A 16,366-nucleotide genomic window follows, 5' to 3' on the forward strand; every position below is an offset into this window, starting at 1 on the left:
AGAAGTGGTGCAAGCCCTCAGGTTAGCTCCTTTTGTGCAGTATACAAACCAGTCTGTACATTTCTATATTCCTCCTTTGCAGTTCATCTCACTCTCCTACTTTCACCTTCACTTCTCTAGGCTCATTTTCTCTCAGTATCTCCAGCCCTGCTGTGTCCTCTGAAGCTCTTTAATTCTTTGCTTTCCCCAGTGCATGCCTGTGATAACCCTCCCTCACTATCAGGTCTCTATGTTGCCTTCCAGGAGGTCTCATTTTGGTTCTAAAGACACAAAGCTGAGAGTGAGTAGAGGAATGGGGGTCACAAAAAGTCAGAAGAGGTTTTCCTCTTTAAACTGACAAATGGGGGCAAATCCCTCTGTTGCAGCAGATATAATGAGATGTTAGGAAGGATGAGAATGGAAACCCTGCCTTTCTTGGAAACAGCCACTGAAATGATGCAATAGTTTTGGGAAGCCCAGGGTATTGGTAGAGCAGCTGGTCTCCTTCCAGCTGGGATTTGCTGTGTTTCAGGGCTATAATCAAGCAAATAGAGAATTTGCCAGCCAAGGCTTTATTCCATGTGCCAGGGAGCAGCCATCCCCTCACCTGAGCTAGAGATGTCTTCACTAATGTGCACAAGTCACTAAAGAGCCTTCACCCTTCATCAGTCAGACAAGTGCAGTTGTGTGTGCAGCAGGACGAGCAGAGGCAAGGGGATGGCAAGCTATTAAGAATGAAGCCTAATGGCCCCTTGAGAACCCTGGGAGGGGGGAAATAAAATAAAATTAAAGAAACCCTTCACCTGAATTTTAATCATACCCAAGGGAAGACATGAGATTTAATACAAAACATTACACAGCTGCTTTGCTACACGAGATTAACTTCATGTAACAGGATGAATAAAAATATTCCCACTCCAACTTTCTGAAGCATTCTGCCCTGAGGCAATGAGAGAAATGGCACAGAATGCAGAATGAGGCAGGGGGATGAGCTAGAGATGCTTTTAAGCTCTGTGCAAGTCACCCGTCCAAAGCTGGGCTCTGACACAAATCTCCTTCAGCATCTCAAATTAATAATTCATCCTTAGCTGGGCGATCATTGCAAGATCTCTTTCTGTAGGCAGACAGTCAGAGAGAACAAATGTAAGAGTTAATGCTGGCTGGCAATACTGTGAACCTCTGAGAGCAACAGGCTATGACAGCACTGCTTAAGTTCTCCCAGTGCTGTGCTGAGTGCCTGGGCATCTGCTAAAGACTGTAAATGTGCACGGGTGAGGACTGACCCACTTCTGCAATTGCAAGCTGGAAAGCCTCCCAGATGCACACATGATGTTTTGGCAACACAGAGAGAGAGAAGTTCATGGAAACTAGGAAAAGAGTTTGTAAGAGGAGTGTGAACAAAAATATACAAACAGAAAAACATCTAGTTCTAAACTCTTTGTTATCAGTCATCCAAGATCAGTTGCTGTCAAGGTCAGTAGAGATTTTTGTGGTAGAAATGAAGCAACTTCTCTCAGCCACCAATAGAAGCTGTAGGTTCACATCACATCCTGTCAAAGTCATCAGGGACTTGGTCACAAATTGACTTACAAGAACATCAGCTGGAGATATAACCTTCTTACTTTCCAATCTGTAGAGTAAATGCATGTCCCTTGACAAGTAACTTTTCCTGGTAACCCCATCAACCATTTATGAAGCAAGAGTGGTATTTGCTTAGTGCTCAGCATGACAGGCAGTGTGCATTTCACAAAATACCCCTCCTTCCATAAGCAACAATTTAGAAAATTAGCTATTTACTATTTTTGCTAAAAATTATCAGTCATCCAGCTGATCATTGTGTATATTTTGTACTTGTCCTTTGGGGATAGCAGTCCCATTAGATCCTGGAAATCAAGGAGCTTCTAGCTTTGACTAGGCCTTGGAAAATAAATCCAGATCTCAACAACTGCTGTGAGTCAGACATGATTTTCTTCTTTTATGCCGGATGAGAATTCACAGCTTGACCGTGATGCCAGTCACAGAAATAAGAAAACACAGAGTTGCCTGGGACAGCTCAGGGACACCATGGTGCCTGCTTAATCTCTGTGGGAGCTCTGCAAAGGCAGGCTGGTTGTGGCTGTGGCTGCTCAGACAGAGGTCAGGGTTATTCAGGGCAGATGCAGCACTCACCTACCTGATCTCTCTCAGGTGTCTGGCAGTGGTGGTTGCAGCAATCCCAGCTCCCCTGTGCTCACCTCTTCAGCCTGCAATTATGGTTGCACTCCTTCCTGCTGCTCTTCTCTTGCCTGTAGAAACAGCAGATTCACACCAGTCCATCATCTTGGGGGCTGAAAAATTCAACTTTCTGTTTGCTAAGGAGAAGCCTGGAGTTACCCCCAGGCATTGGTGATGCTCTGCAGCTGGAGGTGTTCTGAGTGAGATGTAAATCAAGATACTTGGTCATAAAGCAGCAAGTGACAAGTCTTGAAGGAAAAAAAAGGTGTTATCTTTAGTAACCAGGCCAAATGCCAGCTCCAGCTAAGATAACAGACATTCTACTGACTTCCTGCAATTTTCCTTCAGTGAAATATTATCCTCTTTACTTCCTGCCAGAGTGTCATTTAACACTGCTTTGCTGGTCTACTGTGATTTGCTCAAAGAAAGCTGCATTTCAGTGAAGACTAAAGCAACTCCACTACATTAGAGATGTGCCCAAACTCTGTGATTCAGAATGAGATTTATATACATATTCAAGAAGCTGCATGAATTCAGTAGTTCAGTTTAATTTTGGTTAGTGAGTTTAGCAATAATCCTTTATTACAGGAAAAAAGGCAACAAATCAATTACATGCATGGATGACATGAGCATTCTTGTTTGTATCTGGAGAGTACGTGTCACTAAAATAATCTTCTCAGAACAATGGCAAGACCCTCTTCCTGTAGCACTCTGATCTCACATTCCAGCAATCATTAATCCTATCACCTGGAAACAGCTCCTGGAGACAGCACTGAAGTGCCCTCCAAACAGGAGGTACCAGCCTGATGCTGCTGCCTTGTTTGGACATGATGCTCTTAAAAGGCTTTTCCATCTTAAACAATTCTATGATTCTGTGGTAGATACTGGCCTGCTACATACAGCTACATTTGCTGCACATATTGAAGTGTGCAACACCAGGGGGCATGGGGCTTTGAGCAACCTGGTCTGGTGGGTGGCATCCCTGCCCTTGGCAGCAGGGTTGGAATGAGATGATCTTTAATGTCCCTCCCAACCCAAACCATTCTATGATTCTATAACACTGCAGTTTTGCCTCAGCAATGCCTTGCAGACACCGTTATGTGACACAAATGCTTTGTCATAACACATTACTTGAATTCAAGATAAAACTACAGCAAAGCGATTTATTGCTACCTGTATATTTGCACTGGAATGTGCCAGTGTACCTGAAAGATGTAACAGCTCCCAAAGCAGGCAGGAGGAAATGTTGTTTCTCTGTTCACAATGGGTTTCCTCATCAATCAGGCGTGTTCATTAAAGCTTGTTTCCTTTAGCAGGATGACTATAAAGGGCAGCTGTGGAGGAGGAAAAGGAGTACAGCCTTACGACATGCCATTTTCCAGGATTTGTCCTGAAGATGAATTTTATCCACCACTTTAATGAGGCAGAGTCCTCACGAATGGGGGACCGACATCTTCACATTCTAGTGTGATAGTACAATAACAAGACAGCCTCTCAACACGTGTGAGGCCGTGCCTTTCACAGGAGCATTAGGCACTGAGCACAAATCACAGGCCAAGTAGGAAAGGCAGAGCTATTCACTGCAATTCAGGTAGTGTCAGAGCCCCAGGATCCATAAGGTCAGAACTGCTATAGCTAATAGGCAATTTCTCCATCAAGTGTCACGCTGTTCACATGTTCCTGCTTTGCCCTTTCCTCCTGGGGTGTTGATGGTGCTGTTGATGAAGGTGGGACTACAGCCAGCTGTTCTCTGACACGAGGTGTGCCAGGCAGTGGGATACTGCCCTGAGCTCCAGAAGCTGTCAAAACCATCATGGATTTATATTCTGTGGAAGTAATTAGGGACTCCCCGTTGCTTCTCCACTCGCCTCCCATTTGTAGGGCAATCACATCAGACAAGAGCCGTGCTCAGTGAACACTGCCAGCCTCCCCTGGAGCCAGTGGGGACTATTAAGAAAGGTTACTGGGGCAGATGGAATATTCCCCACTAGAATGCACACGCAGAGCTATAGATTTTGCCTTTGAACATAGCCTGTGGCAATTTCCAGCAGATAAATGAAACATGCTATTCTCATTTGTTTGGGTTTTTTAAATAATGATTTGCATCACTTGTTGCTTTTAGTCATAGTAATCCCATCTCCAGTCTGTGGTAGAGACAAATTATTTTCTTCTTCCCTATTTGCCTGATTTTTTCCATTCTCTTCCTCATTCTCTTCACAACTAATGCAGGCATACAGAGCCTTTGTGCTAAGGGAGTCTGGAAGGGGAGCTGCTGCTGCTCCCCAGGCTCCTTTTGTTAAGGTTTGCAAGGAGAAGGGACTGGCCCTGAAATGCCTAAGGAGCATTCTTCAGCCAGCTTTGGTCCTTTCCTCATAACCAAAACTGGACTAGCAGTTCAGAGGCACAGCCTGAGCTCATTTTATCCTCTTGCATCAGGCAAAGGCCTTTATAATGCAGTGAGTTTCTGAGGTCTTGGGCTTCCCACTGTTACATGAGGCTCACTGGGGGATAAGACCCATGAGTTTTGCCAGGATGAAAAGCCAAGCTCGTGCAGTTTCCTGTCTAATAGCACATCCCTCCAGCAGAGTCCTTGCCCTCCCCCTCGGGTGAACTGCCACTGACCCAGCGAATTCAATTAGTACGGTTCTTCCTTTATCAAACAAACCCCACATGGCCCAAACCAAACATGGTGCATTTGAAAACAAATGGGTTGGAGCAGCCCTAATCTCGTCAGACCCTGTCCTCTGTGCTTGTTCCCTCCAGTTCAGCCTGCCCACAAACACAATCAGGGCATCGGCAGGATCCCATCTGGTCTGCAGGGGAGTGGGGAGCCTGCCACCCTGCAGAGCAGAGAGTGTCACTGATTTGGGCCTGTATCAAACAGAAAAGGAAAGGGGAAGAATGCCTCAGTTGAAGTCCTAGGAAGAAAGCTTGTGTAACTTTGACTCATTCCTTCTTTCCCACGCACAGTAGTGATGCAGTGTACTGTCATATGCAGTCTGGACAAACCCCACTACCTAAAGCACTTCTATAAATCACCAGAGCAGAAAGCACAGCACCTTGACTGGAAGGCTCTGAATCACTTCAGCCACTCCATATGTGAAGATTTTTCCTTTATACCACAGGGAAGTTGTCAGCACTTTCCGGGGCCCACTGGTCAGCTACATCTGTCCTAGGATGCATCCAGCAAAAAGAAATCCCACATCAAAGTGGGAATCCCCATCTGACTTGCCAAGAAGAAGAGGCTTGATGAGGAGGCTATGATGAGGAGGCTATGATAAGGAGAAGGGAGTTTTCTTTGCTGGCAGATTGGCACAGACACAGATGCTGCCCCTATTACTGCCATCATAAATAGCACAGACTTGTTTGGGAGTCCTCCTCTAACATCAAGCATTGAGTTGAGGTTGTCAGAAGTTCCTGGGCACACCCAACACCTATTCAGACACATCTCCCATGCTCCAGCTTCTCTTAGCCAGAAGAGACCAGGCACAATCCCTGCTAGCTCACAGGACAGGGACACAGAGGGAAGCTGGGGGCTGTCCCTAGCCAGCAGTCCCCAGCAGAGATGCCCTTTTTCTTTGGGACACAGATGGAGAACAGCTTAGGCCAGGCAGCACATCTCAGGCAGGCTTACTTGGGTGGTTCCCAGGGAAAGCCTGGTAGAAGAGGACCAGAGCCAGTGCAAGTGTGAGAGGGCTCAAACAGCACTGCCATCGGATCTGCAGGAATGGTGGTTTGCCTGGAGTCAGCTCTTGTGTTGTACACTGAGGACATGTTCCAGAGATAGGCTGTAGGACCAGTGACACACAGAGGAGTTTCAAATCAGGGCTGAGAAACTAGGTAGCCATCGGGGCTGCAAAGACACTGAGAAAAAAGAAAATCTACCTTTCTTAATGCAGAACATCCCAAAAGACTTCCTCCACGTGGTCATTCAGAGAGCAGGACACTTGAGCCATCTCCTGTGGCAATGCCCACTGAGGGCAGTTTCTCTGACCTGCTGGGCAGTCCTTCTCACTCAGCCTCATCCCTCTTGGAGGAAATCTAACAGCAGGAAGGAGGCAAGCCAGGGGCAGCTATTAATTCCAGGAAGAGTCAAAGGCAGTGAACATATTCCCTTTATACAGCCTTTATATATCTGTTTTCATGTATAAAACATGCCTTAGGTGAGTTTAAGAAAACTGTGAAAAGAGAAATCCTGTGAAGCTAAACCAGAAATCTTAGCAGAATATATTTGAAGAAACTGCTGAAAAACATAAATTAGAAGTTATCACATTTTCTATTCCAGGCTGCCTAAAAGGCATAACATACATATCCTTGTGTGGCAGATGTGAATTGTCCCACTGGAATCAGTAGCCAACACTCCAAACTTCTGAGATGAGCCATTCTTTTGAACCACATCCTTTGCCCCAAAAGCCTTTGACAGGTTTTCCATACTCTCTAAAATACATGTTCACATTTTTTTTCTTTTTTTTTTCCCTCTGTCAGAGTTCCCAAAGATGAAAAAGGGCAAAAACCACAGAGGAATTCCTGTTGCACTACCCAATCCCATCATAAGTAAGGAACAACTGGAAATTATTGCAAAGCTAGATACTTCCCCAGGGACAGGGTAATCCCCAGGAGCACTTATGGGCAGAATTCTACCCGCTGCTGCTTCTTTTTCCCCGCAAACACAACATTCCCTACAGAGCTCACACAGGAGTGCAGTGCCTCACTAAGAACTAAAACATAGCTGTGGAGACCTCTGCAAAAGCCTTTAAGAAAGCTGAAGAAAGCAGTCCTATCAGTAGTACAAGTGCACCAGCACAACAGAATTCACTGGAAAAATATATTGATCTGGCTCTTCAGATTCTGAGATTTGAAAAACTCACAAGAATGCTTGAAGCTGCTCATTTGCATTTTGTTTCCCAGAATGCAGTTCCAACTCATGTATTTCCCACAGGCCCCAACATCAAAGCTGTGGAAACAAGCTATCTTTGCATGAAAGTTTTCTTTTTAATTAAACATTATAAACTAAGGCCAGAAATTCCTTCTTCTTTCACAGCTGGAGAAAGCATAAAGGAGAAGCGAGGCTGGAGGAACAGAATCCATCAGTCACTGTGCAGAGAGAGATTGCTTGGCCGTGGATGCTTACAATTGCTTTCTTGCTGCTTGGCTCATTCGTGGAACATATGGCAAGGTATGGAAAGCTCACCTACAGCCCAAAGGTCACTGTGCCACCTGCAGACCCCAGACAGCATGCAGCCTTGCACAAATACACATGGAAGTAATTAGGCAGGCAAGGGAGTGAAGCGGAACCCCCTCAAGTCTGCTGCATTAATCCTTCCAGTTGAGTTGGAGAAGAAATCTGAATTCCCAGGGGTCTGATTGCTGCAGCTTGTAGCTCAAGGTGGAAGAAAAAATAATTTACTACTTCCTTGCCACAAACATGCCATTACATTTTTGGGGTTTGGATGGAGAGAAGAGCATAAGGAAGTTACAAAGGGGCCAGGTTCGCTTCCCCCATTATCTGCACAGTCACAGCTTGGCAGGCTGCTTTCTTTGTGCTGCTCTTCCACAAGCTTTCAATTTAGAAAATACATTTGGATTTTGTGAATTTTCAGTTGATGACAAGTTTTTTGGGACTAGAGTGGTAGATCCCAATGAGTGGATACGGGAATGCAGAATGACAGGAAGTTTGGATTCAGTCTCGTCTTTATAGGGCTGCATCCTCTTAAGGAAGTCTCAAGTTGTGGATTGTGCCACCCTTCCCTGCATTACACTGATAAAACCCATGTCCTCTCACCCCAAAGATCTTATCTCATAGCTGAAGCACCAACCAAGAGATAAGAGTGAGAGGGATATGGCATAACAAGGAAATCATGGTGGTTACAGGGATGGGATAGGTTTGGAGGAGTGGATTGAAAACAGGCTAAAAGGAAGTGGTATTGAAGAAGGGTAAGAGGATAACTGTACCCACCAGGAATCCAAGGTTCAGATGTCAGCAAATCTTCAATCTTCTTCTGCAGTAGATCCAAACACCTGTGTTCATCCTGCACATTTGCTAACAGGCAATTTGGGAAAAGTTTGCCAGTCATCATTCCCTTCATGATATTGGCATATTCCTCTTGTCTCCAGCCTACTTCACTTCCCTGGATTTATCATCGCTTGCACACAGCTTCCCGTGCTTTTTGTCTCAAAGGTTCACTGCTCAGGCCACTTCTCACACAAAATGATGACTCCACATAATGAAAATATCACCTAGCAACCAGTGAGGGTGGCTCTGGTGTGGCTAGTGGATGAAGAAAATAACCCACACACAAACCTCACGACCAAGACTTTACTTCAGTCCCAGGACCAGCTTCTTCAGTGCATTCACTGAAAGAGTGAAGATGAGCCTGAACAAGAGCAGATGAAGGTGTTGTCTTAATGTTTTGTATTTTTCACTTTCCACTACCAAAATTAATAATTAAATTTAAAATTTAATTGTCGATAAATTATTTTCCCAAAGTTATTGAATCATACGGCCATTTGGGTGGGACTGGACCTTAAAGAAGATCATCTACTTCCAACCTCCATTCGATGGGGCAGAGACACTGGTGGGTGCAGTCTGTGCAGACTGCTGGCAAGGGGCACATCATGCTCATGTCACTTCATCAAGTTGTTCACATACACTTAGTGAGTGATAAACAAGCCACTGCATTCATCTTTGTGCCTCTTTTACTAAGTGAACATACATCATAAGTGCGGCCATCTACGATGTTTCTATTTCATCATTCCCCTAGAGGTTTTCTATCTAATTTTAAACCAACTGTTTACATTTTCTGGATTGTGTCAAATAAACAGACGCCACTATATGGAAGCTAAGGATACAGGAAGAGGCAGGGATGGGGGGCACTGCTAAGCACTCTCTCTTCTCATCTATTCCTGGAACATAAATATTGGGCCTGCAATTCCTAGTACAATTGTCTCTGTTCTTGTGGAATTGTATGGGTAAATTCCCAAGCATCACACAGAGCTGTCTCTGCTTTTTGAAAAAGCCAGTAGAACACAAGGGGAGGAGTTCTGCATGAACAGCAGGAATGTTTCTATGCTACCTTGCTGCTGCTGCTTGGCCTAGGCTTTCCAGGCACTTTTCATGATGCAGCCATTCTTCTATGGGGTCAAGATTACTTCCTTTTCATGGTCCTTATCAGGGAGGAAAAGGCTTGGTGCCTGCTGTTCCTGCTGAATCTTCTAACTCTGCATTTTCTACCCATCCCTCAATGGAGGTAAAAAAACCAAACTCCATTTGACAAAATGTTCTGCCTCCTGGTGAGAGAAAAGAAAACAAAATATGCTGGGACAGCATCAAAGTCAGAACTACGGGAGCTGCTAGGAGAAAATCAAGGCACAAGGATACAAACTACCCAGCAAATCCCCTTACAGAATAAGAACTGAGAAGCTGATCCTAAAATTTAATCTTGGATTACCATCCACAGCTCCTTGTTGTTCGTTTTTCTTACATTTGAAAATAAAGAGAAAACCCTAAAACTGCTCTGGAAAGATTTTACTTTGCATATAGTTGCCAGAGTCACATGTTGCACAAAGTGAAAAAAATAATTGTGTGGGGACAATGGACCTAAACCTTTCTCTTGCTGATTCAAGCATCCGAGCACAGCACACTCAGTTCCATAACCCAGACTAAGCCTTTTGCTGAATGTCCCCAGACTGCCATTTCAGGGAATGTGTGCAGAAAGTTAATGCCATCTCAGCATCCCCATGTGGGAAATGGCAAACATTTAGGCACTGGGAATACAGAAATGCACGTGTCCAGAGGCTGTCTTAATAGACTTCCCTTTTCACTGAACACAGTGCTTTCCAAACCCAAATGTAATTCACCATTGGAAAGTAGATAACTGCAATTCAGTGCTGCTAATTTCTGTGTGAGCTGCATGGATGTGTCTTAGTTCTGTCTTAACACAAAGGTCTGACATTTGAGGAACCAGTTTTCCCCAGAAAGGGATTTTCCATTCTATCTGGAAAGATGCCATCTCCCTGGTGAAAAACAAAATTCTCCAGCTTAGGGCCAAGCACAGGGTCCATGTAAGAGAATGGTGGTTTTCCTGCATTGTCAGTCCAATACAATACCAGGTAATCATGGAATAGCAGAATGGATGCACAGCTCTCAAAGAAGGCACCTCATGTTTGAGCCTCTGAGTGCCATGGTTAGGACAGATATATCTGACCATCTAGATTAGGGGTTTAAAGCACCTTACCAAGGAGATTTGAAGCCAAATCCTCCCTCATTCTTGGTAGAACATTTTTCACAGGCAGTTCAGCTTTTGTGGAGCCATCAGGAAATAAAACAAGGCGGTGCCTGTTTTCTCCATACACTTTCTCTACTTCACTCAAAGGGGAGAAATGCAGCTCTGAATCACTTCCCATCAGTGCAAAGAAAGAGCTATAAGTGGTTAATCATACCCAGCCAGGCTGGTGCCTCAGTGACAGCAGACAGCAGAATGGCTGAGACGGGGTCTGAACAAGCCACTCCACCTGCTCTTCAGTCACTTCTTAGCCCTTGTGTGTTACAATCATTATCAAAGTAGCTGGAGTCATTACTGCAATGCTGATTTGTACTCCAGGGTCTGGGCATGTGCCTGAATCTTGCTCACTCTGGGGTGCTAAGGAACAAGATAAGCTGTCCGGGCTTTATCAAGATGCCTGGTGCCATTTCTTAGTAAACACTAAAACTCTTCACTGTTAAAAAGCCCATCTTACAACAAATGCAATTTCAGCATGGGCACAAAAAAAGCACATGGGATTCTTTCTGGAGGAAGCCTCCATTAGAGCAAAATAGATATGGGACATTTTCTAGTGATCCGCCACCAAAAATTATGTACAGCACAGAGAGAAAAACTTGGAAAGTACATTTTGACCACATGACCAAAATTTTGTATGAACTCAGTTTCTGTTTGGGTTGAGAAAAAGCTGAAAAGCCTAGTTGTGATCTAAAGTGTACTTTTTGACTTAGGTTTTAGCCAAGGCTGCTTTTCCTGTCTCTGATAAATCGGTGTCTTAGCCCTTCCTTCTAGGCCAGGGAAAGGAAGGTGCAGCATTAGCACAATCTGAAAGTCTCTTATTTAGGGTTTGGAGAAACAACTGTAAGTAAATCAGTCACTGCAGATTAATGAGTGTCTATCAGCTGAACTGAAGTGTGCACACTGCTCACAGAGAATGCCTTTATTTAATACACAGATATAATAGCTAACCTGCTGAGTCTTTTTATTGTTGATGGAAATAAAGACCTGCCTTTAAACTCCTTTCTTCTGGTGACTACAGCTATCTGTGCCATATTTCCCCCCTTCTAAATAAATCTCTTTCAAAAGCAAACATTCACGAAGAGGAATTCAGCCAAGCAAAGCAGCAGCCTGAGGCTCTGGAAACATCTAACCATTGAGCATACCACAACAGTGGCTGTTACCATCTGCTCTAGCAGAGAGCTGAGGTGTGCAGCTACATCCTCTCCCAGGCTGTAGGTGTCCCTGGGCTGGCTTCCACACCCGCAGGGCTCCGGGCAGCACCGTGCCTTGCCCCACTGTGACCAGGCTGCTGCGTTCCCCAGGAACCCTGGGTATTGGATGTTTGCCACCAGAAGGGTACAAGGAGGCATGGTGTGATGGGGGGCTCTCAGAAATGAGCTCCTAGACTATTTAGGCCAAGCACTCATCTGGGTTTTGCAGCCTCTTGAACATGCTCACCAAGAAGAAGCTTGTAACTCTCAGCACAGCAAAGCGGTATTAGCAGGAATAAAAGGTAGAAAGTTTAGAAGAGAGTAGGTAGCAGGAGGTAACATTGCATTCAGAGCTTCTCAGCCCTTCTCACATTTGCCTAGATTCTGCACTGTCAAGAAGCTTAAACCTTAAGTAGGATAATTATTTGAAAATATTGCAGCAGAAGATGAATCACTCAACTTTATTAAACTTTAATGACTCTTTTGATTGCTCTGACTGAGATGACAGGACTACTTCCACTGTATTTACAAGACTGCTTTAAAATCATATCAACAATCTCAACATTAGACTGCTGATTTTCTCCTTGTTCAACACTTGGCCAGCAATCCAGAGCCTTTGTGTTTGCAGGCTGGCTTATGGAAAATGAGATGGCATCATTCCACAGTCCAGGGAAGCATCATCACCCAGATGAGAATGATTTATTCAAGAAATGAAAGTCAATACTGCTAGTTAGTAGACCAGCAGCTGGAGAAGGAGCCCTTTACAGCCCTCTCCCACGTAAAACAGTTTGGAAACACCGTGGAGTTTGGTGCACAGGCAATTTCTTTGCATAAAGGAGAAAATCACACTCATTTAAATTTTGCCAGATGGCTTTGCACATTCTGCTACTGGACCTGTAGCGGCAATTTCATCACATTGAAGAGATTTACAGATGGGATAAGAGGAGATGTTTATCACTGACTCTCTAGTTATGCTTGCCCCAGTTCTCTGTTGTGAAGAACTGAGATTGCCCGTGTTGTGTGTCACACTCTTTCCTCTGGCAACAGTCAAAGCTCTTGTCATGGAGTATTACATTACACAAGATCAAACCTCACGGGCCACTTCGAGTGGTTACTGACTCTTTTTTTGTTCCATTTCAAACCTTGAGTTACTGAGGTCAAATACAGTGACCCCAGCCTTCATTTGGCATCAAAGGGAGGGATACAGCCTTTATGCACTGTGGGAACTGCAGCTTCAAAGGACATGGCATCAATACATACAGGAAAGTGCCTCCAGCACTTACTCATTACTAGCAGGGGAAGGCAGGATTTTCCTAGAGGTTCCCTGTGGGCCCAGGCACAGAGCACATCCCCCAGCAGAGCAGTTGCTCTGGCTGAGGGCTGCAGAGGCTCTATGGGAAGGGCTCTTTTGTAAACCTTTGCAATTCCTTCAGGAGGTGGGGGATTCCTAGGAGGCACATGAGAGGACACACATGAGACTTCTGACATCCCAGATCTTTACAGGTGCACTCTAAAAGAAACTTAACTATCACCATGGAAGAATTCCTGAGATATCTGCCACCCACTCACTACACTGAGTCAAGGGCAGCACTCAGACCTATTTATCTTCCTTTGAAAATCTTTCACATTGACTGCAGCTGAAGGCACATGGCAAAAAAAAAAAAAAAAAATTGCTTTAGCAGATGATTCTAACTCTGTAGGTCTGGCTTCAGTCCACATTGCACGGACTTCACCTTTCACACTACACCAAGCCACAGGTACAAGCCTGGTCACCAAACAACAGATGCACTTAGTATAGTGTGTTTGTGCTATAAACGTGCTCCTGCCTCCATTCTCAAACAGCTGGCTCAGCCTTTGGATCTCTGAGTTTTTCAAAACTGAAAAGAAGCTGCTGCCAGCAAACCTCAAAGTGGCACAAATTTACATCATTGCTGGGGCTATGAGCATACTGTAGGGCTTTTCCTCTAGTTCACTCTGGGGAAAATGTACTATTTTAAAGGATTTTCTTAATATTGTCTCCTTCCTTTCTCTCTCATACCCTAGTTCTCCCTTTTGTGACTTTTCTGTTCTCTGTTAAATTATACATTATATATTTCTCAAAGTTGCTGAGATGGCCTAGCTTTAAACATAGATATCTTAATGAAGAGAGAAACTCCTGTGACTGTGGCACCTCTCTTGGAAGCTGCATGTCTGAATAAATGCAGCTGCCCATTTAATTTAATACAGAAAGTATCTCAATAAAAGATAAAGCAAAGATTAAAACAAAAGTCCAGGCTCTGCAGAAGAGCTCTCCCATCCTAGCAGCACCAAAGTAAACGTCTTTTCCAACTCATTCAACTGTGTTCAAAGTTCTTCAGCAGCAACTTGAAGATTACAGACCTTTTACCAAATTCAAATGCTCATTTCAAGTACAGCTGTACACCTCTGCATCCCCTCAGTCACTTGCTGGGAAGGGTTAAAACTCCTCTTGCTCTGGTGTGAAAGGATTGGTCTGATAGCAGCAGACACAGGGATACTCACAGACTCCTCAGGAACTGTGATTTGGAGACACCCTGTTACTTGCTTACAACATCCCTGTGGTGTATCACTGAAATTTTTTTGCATATAGAATAATCACCAGTGGAGTATAACAGAATAGCAGAATATATCACTACTCTGGGAAGGGGAAAGAGCAGGAAAAGGGAAATAAAGTGATAACAGGGAAGTTTATCACGGATGCCTTGCTTTGTGAGGGCCAAAGAGGGCCCAAACTCATTACTTCAGACCCTATCCCACCAAACAGTATGTATCACTACCTAAAAGCAGCTCTTCCCAGCTCTACTGCACTGCCAAAAATGACTTGGCAGACCGTTCTTTTTTAACTCTCCCAGCCTTTGTCCAAAGGCTGCTCCAAACAATGGCAGTTCACAAGGATGTGGAACAAACAACCACAATTCCATTCTGAATGCTTGCTGTGGTGGGAACAAGTAGGGAGGGCTCAGAGGAAACCCTGCTTGCAAACAGCACAGGTGAGGGGAGAGCTGGCACGGAAAGAAAGCCTCGTACAATTCCATGCCAACATTCTTTGCTCTGCAGCGGAAAGGAGGGAATCTTCTCAGCTGGGACTGTGGCTATCAAGGGCAGCTCTTTTAGGTTCAAGGATGAGGCAATGTGAGGATTTTCATGCCTATTTAGAGGACACCAAAGGTTGTGGGGGAAAGGGGGGATAATGACAGTCTCTCCCAAAAAAATGCTCTCTAAAATTTCTCTGCTTGGAGTAAAGTCAAAAATGGAGGTGGGTAAGTCCTAAGCAACTAGAGGAGAAACTTGTAGCCTACAGAAATTCCTCTCACAATGCCTTGGGATCACATAAACAAGGTTATTAATAGAAGCCTGCCGCTCCAGCAGCCCTCAAAGGCTGCTTCCTCCCATTCTTCTATCCGCACCAATTCAAGGCAGAGAAACCCTGGCTTGAGAAAACCTCACTTGCTCTCTTGTTGTTTTTATCTTTCCCTCCACTGTATTTCCTGCCAAGACTGCGGGTCAGAAAGGCCGGAAATCTCTTTGTACCTCTGTGGCTGCCACGGTGTGAGCAAGGAACGTGCCTCAGCTGGAACCCAACTGGGGCAAGGCTGGGTGGGGAGGAGAGTGGAGAGGGAAGAGAAGGGCGGCTGGGCACTCGCGGCTGTTTGGCACCAGCAGCCCAGACAAAGGCAATGAGGGTGGGAGCTGGGGCACACACTGCTTTTCCCATTGCTCCAGAAAGGCCAGCATTCCTGTCTCACAGCCACAGGACACATGGAAGAGTTGACCTTGCCTTTCCTGAGCTTTCCAGTCAATGTCACGGCAGAAATCCCCAAAACACTGGGTTTTTAGTCTGGCTTCACAAATCCCAGGCATCTCTATAGTGATTTTGCTAGCAAAAGGCAGAATTTTATGCAGCCCTGGGGTTTTCTGAGGAACTGACAACCTCTGAGAAAATGAAGCATTTTATACTTTTCAACTATTTTTTCTGTTCTGTTGTTATAGAGGTTGCAGCCATACTTTCTCTAAAAGTTAATTTTCTCAGCTTCTAGAGTTACAAAAGGGCTGGGGAATAAAGTGAAAAAAAATTGCAGAAACTCTAAGATTAGCGCACAACACCAGCAAATCTACCTACCACAGAGAACACAGTCAGACTCACATTTGCACACACAGCAAAGAAGAAACCATTATTAATACTACAAAACCACAAAAGGTCAGGCCAAATTTATCTACACCTACAGACAAAATATTCAATAAGACTTGCTTTTCCTGGGTGCTGATTTATTCAGAGGATGTTAACAAACAGAAAACAAACTGAAATACTGCACCCATTTGACCTGATAGCTTCTCCACATTCAAGCCAAGCAAGGTGTCAAAATAAATGCTTCCCCCAGGATTAGACTACAAATAAAATAGAGAAGTAGGCATATGCTCCCTGCCACTCTCTTTCCACACACTATCTAGACTATTTGTGGTCTCAGGCTCTGGTGTGATGCACAGGTTGTTTTAAACTCACGAGAAAGCTCATAGCACAAAAAAAGCCTCTTCCAGTACACATTCAGACACAAGAGCTGCTGTTGTCTTTGTCACCAGTGCCTCAGCAAAATACATTTGAGGACTCTGTTCTAAAATCTGTATCACTTTGCATAATGAAACACATTTTGCATAGATTTTACATGGTCCTCAAGGACTCAATCTTCC

The 16,366-nt window shown here is 44.5% G+C and overlaps 1 protein-coding gene across 1 annotated transcript in view; it reads right to left on the reverse strand.

Moving 5' to 3' along the window:
- Positions 1–2,174, reverse strand: part of TSPAN18 (tetraspanin 18) — a 129,829-nt gene extending 127,655 nt beyond the window's left edge. The window contains exon 1 of the mRNA XM_084207915.1: positions 2,153–2,174. The gene's annotated coding sequence lies outside the window, so the exon portion shown is untranslated. The remainder of the gene's footprint in view (positions 1–2,152) is intronic.
- Positions 2,175–16,366: the final 14,192 nt, after the last annotated feature.

Source organism: Fringilla coelebs (assembly GCF_963513975.1).
Source record: "Fringilla coelebs genome assembly, chromosome: 6".
NCBI classification, from domain to species: domain Eukaryota; kingdom Metazoa; phylum Chordata; class Aves; order Passeriformes; family Fringillidae; genus Fringilla; species Fringilla coelebs.